This window comes from Nicotiana tabacum, chromosome 20 (assembly GCF_000715075.1).
Source record: "Nicotiana tabacum cultivar K326 chromosome 20, ASM71507v2, whole genome shotgun sequence".
Taxonomy (NCBI): domain Eukaryota; kingdom Viridiplantae; phylum Streptophyta; class Magnoliopsida; order Solanales; family Solanaceae; genus Nicotiana; species Nicotiana tabacum.
Genome location: NC_134099.1, coordinates 27,503,125 through 27,510,795, shown reverse-complemented (window position 1 = coordinate 27,510,795; position 7,671 = coordinate 27,503,125).

The following is a 7,671-nucleotide window of genomic DNA, read 5'->3' as shown; positions in this document are numbered from 1 at the left end:
AAGAATACAAACAATTTTTGGCATGCTAGATTAGGTCATCCTAGCTTAAAGTCATTAAAAATTCTTATTAGTAGCAAGTGTATTGATGTCAAGTACTGGAATAAAGTTCCTACTATTTGTGTTAGTTGTCAGTTTGGAAAAGGATGTAAGCTTCCATTTGAATTGAGAAATAATATTGAAAAAAAGCCTTTGTTTAAAATTCATTGTGATCTTTAGGGTCCAGCACCTGTTGAATCATCTCAGCACATGAAATACTATGTAGTGTTTGTTGATGACTGTACAAGATATACCTGGCTCTATCCACTAAGAAAGAAATCTGAATTCTATGATATTTTTTTTAAGTTTCAAAAGATGGTCGAGAAACAATTCATAAAGACTATTAAGATTTTTCAGTGTGATGGAGGTGGTGAATTTAATAACACTGCATTTGTTGAGCATATTGATAATTGTAATATTGTTAGACATATATAATTCCCTCACACACCTGAACAGAATGGATTCTTTGAGAGCAAACACAGATATGTAGTAGAAACTGGTCTGGCTGTGATGATTCATGCAAAGTTGCCACAGTTTCTTTGGGTAAAGCCTTCTTGGCAGTTGTATTCTTAATTAACAGAATGCCTTCATCAATTTTACAAATGGTAATTCCATTCTTTAAGCTATCGGAGAGCATCCGGATTATAATAGTCTAAGAGCCCGTTTGGATTGACTTAAAAAGTGACTTTTCAGTAGAAATAGCTTTTAAGCCAAAAATCAATAAGTTGGTGTTTCCCAGCTTATTGCTTTTGGCTTGTTTTAAGCAGTTTTTTAGTTATTTTAAGCACTTTTTGACTTTGCTAAACACTGAAAAAAATTAAAAAGAGCTTAAAAGTTGTTTTGACTAGGTTAAAAGCCAATCCAAATACCCTCTAAAGGTCTTTGGATGCAGGTGTTTTCCTTACTTGAAAGGAAAAATAAAATTCTCTCCAAAGACTTATTCTTGTATGTTTATTGGATATAGTAACCTTCACAAAGGCTACATGTGCTATTAACCACCTACAAGGAGGGTGTATGTCGTAAGACATGTGGCCTTTGATAAGAACACATTGTCTTATGTGTAACCAGATGCACCACTAGACAGTTCAAGTGATTCTACTCATATTGCTACCTTCTATGAGTTTTTCTCCAATGGTATACCTCAAGCCCAGATGTGCACTCTTCTAATTTAGGGGAAGTGTTGAATGGATCACCATTAATTGGTGTAGGTGATCACCCAACAAATGACATGAATGCACCATTACCTAGTGATCAGTTCACCCTTGAGTCTCCAGTTGATGCTCTCTGATGCTCCTAATGAGACTTCTAAGCCTACACCTACAACTGATCACAATACTGAATCTACTGTCGAGCCTACAACTAATCACAATGTTGAGCCTGCTAAATCTCCTTTAGAAACAATTGCTACAGGAACAGATGCTCGCATGACTGCTGAGAGTGAAGAACCAAACAACTCATCTCAAGACAGTGCACATTCTGACTCTAATGTATTTTCAGTTTATAATCCAAAAGGAATTCAACTTGTAGTTGACTTGTCTCATTGGTTCAATACTGAACCTAATCAAGATACACAAGCTATACCAATACAAGCTACACCAACTGATGATGCAGAACTAGCAGAGCACACATCAAATGCACAAAACCATCATTTGGTCACATGATGGAAATCAAAATACATGCCAGTGAGACACATGTGTCTAATAGTAGCTAAGGAGCCACAGACTTTAAATGAGACACTTAACTTACTAGAATAGCTTGCAATTATGCAAGAGGAGATAACTGCACTTCACCAAAACAAGACCTGGATACCGGTACTTAAGGCACCTGGTATGAATATAGTTGGCACCAGGTGGGTGTTTAAAACCAATTTAAAGGCTAATGGATCCATTGACAGGTACAAGGAAAGACTACTTGCCAAAGGGAATTCAAATCTTAAAGGAGTAGACTTTGAAGAAACTTTCAGTCCAGATGTTAAAGCAACCACTATAAGAGTAGTTCTTTCAGTAGTTGTGAGTCTCCACTATTGTATTAGGCAACTAGATGTAAAGAATGCATTTCTGCAAGGACATCTACATGAAGAGGTGTACATGAGTTAGCCGCTAGGTTTTAAAGATCCCAAACAGCCTAACAGTGTGTGCCTTTTAAAGAAAGCACTGTATGGCCTTAAGAAGGCACCTAGAGCCTGGTTTGACAAGTTCAATTTACACTTGCTCCACCTTGGGTTTAAGTGCAGTAAGGCAGACTCCTCACTCTTTATGATGCATTGTAAAAAAGGCACAGTCCTGTTCCTTCTATAAGTTAATGATATAATTGTCACTGGGGATCACACAACGCACTAATTTAAGAAATCATTGATGAACTAGGTAAGGAGTTTGCTATGAAGGACCTTGGCCCATTGCACTTCTTCTTAGGGATTGAGGTCACCTACTTTAATGGAGGCATTCATCTGAATCAGAGTAAGTATGTTGCAGGATTTCTTACAAAGACTAGCATGGCACTTGCTAAGCCAATGAGCACACCTCTAGCCCAGAAGCATGGTCTACAAGAAGTTGTGGATGATCCAGTTGATGCTTCACTATATGAAAGTATTGTTAGCAGTCTTCAATATTTGACTCTCACAAGGACAGTCATAGCTCATGCGGTGAATTTAGCAAGTCAATTCATGCAAAGTCCAAAAAACACTCATTACCAAGCTGTAAAAAGGATCCATAGGTTTGTGAAGGGCACAACTGAGTATGGTATAAGAATCTTGTCTCAGTCACCATTCAAGTTATATGGTTTCTCTGATGCAGACTGGGGAGGGCGCCCTATGACTAGGAGATCAACTACAGGCTACAATGTCTACCTAGGAGCTAACTGCATATCTTGGACATCCAAAAAGCAAAAAATAGTGGCAAGGTCTAGTGCAGAAGCTGAGTATAGAGCACTAGCCTCGACAACAACTGAAATGACATAGATAACCTACATTCTCAATAACATTGGGGTTCGTTTAAAAACTGCACCAACATTATTCTGTGATAACTTGAGTGCACTATATATGACAGTCAATCCAGTAATGCATGCCAGAACAAAGCATGTTGAGATGGACTATCATTTTGTTAGAGAAAAGGTTGCTAGTGGTCAGCTTGTCACAAGGTTTGTTATATCAAAAGACCAGCTAGCTGACATTCATACTAATGTATTGACTAAGCCGGTTTGCAGGTGGTCGAAGCAAGCTAGGAGTGGTGACTGCACCTTTCACTAGCTTGAGGGGAAGTGTTGAAGAAGTTGATCATAATAAGGATAAGCTTGAATAAGATAAGGATAGTTAGATTGCATTGTAGAATTTGTACTTAATTTAATGCAATACTCATACATGTAGTAGACCACTTAGTCATTTATAGTAGTTATCACTTAGCATACTTAGCCTAGTTTTTAGTTATTTTGTGACTTGTATAAATTCAGTCACTTATGGCTTTATAATAAATGTGAAAAAACACACGATTCTTCAATACAATTCCTTCTCAATCTTGTGATTTTCTACAATTATTATTATTATTATTATTATTATTATTATTATTATTATTATTATTATTATTTCAGGGGAATACTTCGAAGATAGGCTCATGACTGTCGTAGGTTGGTTTAAATTTTTAGATATTCTTTTGCTAAACTTTCATTAGCTAATTTCATATGGTTTTAATATAAGAAGTATTCATATTTGGTTGGCTTAAATAATATTATCAACATGCATCCTTAGATAGAACAAAACATACTCGATAGATAAGATAGATTAAGCGCCGTCACGTCCCACCCAATTTTGAAGCATGACAGTTGGTGTATCCATAATAGACACACAAATTTTACTATAGAACTAGACTCTCTTATAGTTATTATGACCAGTAAGCTGAAGGATAAAAAAACAAACGATTATAAGATTTTAAGATCATTGATGAAACTTTACAAATGTTGAACTAGCTGGCTAATGTCAATATTATGCATTGCAAATCAGGTGGCAAACTATCTAGGAAAATTTTCCACTAATAGGCCTGAGGTTTCCTTCTCTCATTTCAGTGGCGACCAAGAGGGACTGAGGATCCTTACTTCCACGTACATGGACAGATGCAAAATGCCAAGCAAAACATATGATAAGGAAAACCTTTTTGTTAGCTAAGTAGATGTTAGTTTAGGGCAGGGGTGTACATATCTACCTACTCTGGATTATTTAGGAAATCTAGTTTGTATAGGCATCCACCAAAATATTTGGGAAATCTACATTGAATAACCGCCTACAAAAATAATAGCTGATAGACGTATATTTTTTGTATATTAATATATAAGATATATTTTGTGATGACCCGATATGTCATTTAAAGTTTTAAAACCTAATTCTGTGTTTTAAAGCTTCAAATACCTCATTTTATCTTTCTCGATTTGCATGTGCAGTCCGGGTATTTTTTCGAAAAGTTTTTATGTTAAAAATTGATTAACTATGAAATTTTGCCTTTAAAATCAATTTGGGTTGACTTCGGCAACGTTTTGAGCAAACGGACCCAGATATGTATTTTGACAGTCTCGGTGGGTCCGCATCATGATTTGGGACTTGGATGTATGCTCGGAATCAAATTCGGAGGTCTCTAGCTCGAGTTATTATATTTTGTTGAAAATTAAAGTTTGAGGGCTTAATGAATCTAAAAGTTTGACCAATGTTTGACTTTTTGATATCAGATACGTATTTTGGTTTTAGAACCCGATATAGGTTCATTACTATATTCATGACTTGTCTGTCAAATTTGATAAGAAATGGAGTTGGGTTGACGTGATTCGGACGTCCGATTGTTAAAATAGAAGTTTATGTGTTTTCTTGAAAATTTCAATTGATTTGGTGTCTGATTCATAGTTCTAGGTGTTATTTTGGCGATTTGATCGCTCTAGCAAGTTCGTATGATATTTTTGGACTTGTTTGCATGTTTGGTTTAGAGCCCCAAGGGCTCGGGTGAGTTTCGGATGGGCTACAGAGTGAGTTTTGGGCTTAGGAAAAATAGCTAGTGCAATTGTTTCTGGTGCATGCCTCAGATCTCGCAATTGCGAGGTCTGAGTTTGCATTTGCGAAAAGTTGCCAAGCCTGCTGTGATCGCATTTGCGAAGTGCACCTCGGGAGAGCTTATTCGCATTTGCGATCATTTTGGTCGCATTTGCAGAGGGTACATTGTTCACAATCGTGAACTATTCATAGCAATTGCGATGACAGGAGAAATGGGAAGACTTCGTAATTGCGACTGTTTTTCACATTTGTAGGGTTCACATTTGCGAACTCCAGTTTGCAAATGCGTTTGATGAGCCAAAAAATTATCTTATATTTTAGAACTCGATTCTGTGTTCCGAGACCTTTAAAATCTCATTTTACCCTCCTCGATTTGTATGCGCAGTCCGGACGTATTTCTAAAATTAGAGTACTTCGGTCAATGTTTTGAGCAAACGGACCTGGACTCATGTTTTGATAGTTTCGGTGGGTCCGTATCGAAATATGGGACCTGGGCATATGCCCAGAATCGAATTCTGAGGTCCCTAGCTCGAGAAATGAATTTTTGATGAAAATTAAAAGATTGAAAATCTAATGGTTTTAAGAATTTGGTTAATGTTTGATCTTATTGGTATCGAGTCCGTATTTTGGTTTCGGAGCCCGACACAGGTTCATTATGATATTTAAGACTTGTCTGTAAAATTTGGTGAGGAACGAAATTGGTTTGTGAAAATAGAGATTTTAAAACTTTCTTAAAAACTTCATTCAATTTGGTGCTAAATTTGTAGTTATAGGTGTTATTTTGGTGATTTTATCGCACGAGCAAGTTCGTACGATATTTTAGGATTTGTGTGCATGTTTGGTTCGGAGCCTTGAGGGCTCGGGTGAGTTTCAGATAGGCTACGGGAGGTTTGGACTTAGAAAAATCTGGTTTTTCTTCAGCTTCAGTGCTTTCTGGTTTCCTTCTTCGCGTTCGCGAGAATACCCTTCACAAACACGTAAGCCCGGTCGCAAACACGAAGCAGTGGGGGTCTTACCCTTCGCGAATGCGACCGACATCTCGCGAACGTATAGCATAAGGGTCCTGGGGGATGGGACAACCGTTCTTCTACGTGAACGTGAGCACTGGCTCGCGAACGCGAAGGCCAGGGGGGAGCAGCCTTCGCGAACACGTAGGAGGACTCGCGAACGCATAGGCCTTTGGGCTGCTGCCTTTTGCGATCGCGGCAGGCCTTTCGCAAATGCGAAGAAGGCCTGCCGAGTGATTTAAAAATAGACCAGAACGGGATTTTCTCAAAAATTTCACAACTCTTTTATTAGATCTCGACCTAGGAGCGATTTTGAAGGGGGAATTCAATACCAAATCATATGTTTGTACTATTTAACTCATTTTATTCCATTTCTGACATCACCCATTGAATTCCTTGCATTATTTTTTGTTCTTTCATGGTAAAAAACTAGGGATTTAGGAAGAATTGGGGATTTTTGCAAATTGGGGATTTAGACCTTGATTTGAGGTCGGATTCCAAAACCAATTGTATATTCGGGCTTGAGGGTGAATGAGTAAATAGATTTTGGTCCAAACCTTGGATTTTGACCAAGCACGCCTAGGGTCAATTTTTAAATTTTTGGGGATAAAGTTGAGAAATCTAAATTCATGCATTGTAGTTGATTTCTTTGGCAATAATTGATGTTATTGAGTTAATTGTGGCTAGATATAAGTGGTTCGGAGGTGGATACTAGAGGAAAAGCGGTAATTGAGTATTGAGTGGCCCGCAGAGCGAGGTAACTGTCGTGGTTAACCATGGCTTGAGGGATTAGGTCTTATTTTCCTATTTGCCACGTGTTTGAATGTTGAGTACAACGTATAGGTGTGGTGACGAGTATCTATGCGTTGTTGTTGAGTCATAGCATTCTAGTAAGTCTTATTCATAAAATTGTAGCTTTCCATGATTATTTTATCCATGTTTAGACTAGTTTATTGTTATGTTTATCGTTCTTATCATAGTACAAATTTCGATATTGATTGAGTATTGACTCAAGTTCGAGGTTGATATTGTGGAAGCAATTATTGAAGTAAGACTTGTTGTTGCCATTTCTATCTCCCTATTATTATTGTTCCTTATTTTGGTGTGGGAGAGTGTTAATGCACAAAGGGTGATGCCGTGACATTCTTATTTAATTTATATAGTGAAGTTGAGAGTAAAAGCATGAAGGGTGATGTCGTGCCATTCTTATTTGATTTATATGGTGAGGTTGAGAGTAAAAGCACGAAGGGGTGATATCATGCCATTCTTATTTGATTTGTATGGTGAGGTTGAGAGTAAAAGCACGAAGGGTGATGCCATGACATTTCTATTGATTATTTGGTGAGGTTGAGACTAAAAGCACGAAGGGTGATGTCGTGCATTTTCCATTGTTGTGTTTACTTGTTATTACTGGTTCATGGTGTACTAGCTTCTTAATTTCTCTACTACTGTGATTATTTGTCTTGTAATCCCCTCATCTTGTTTCCCCTCCCATTATTATTTATATAGCTTCTATTAGTTGTTATTGTGCTCGTATATTGTTTAACAACATAAGTTTATGTTTGTGTCCCGTCCTAGCCTCGTCACTATTTCGTTGAGGTTAGG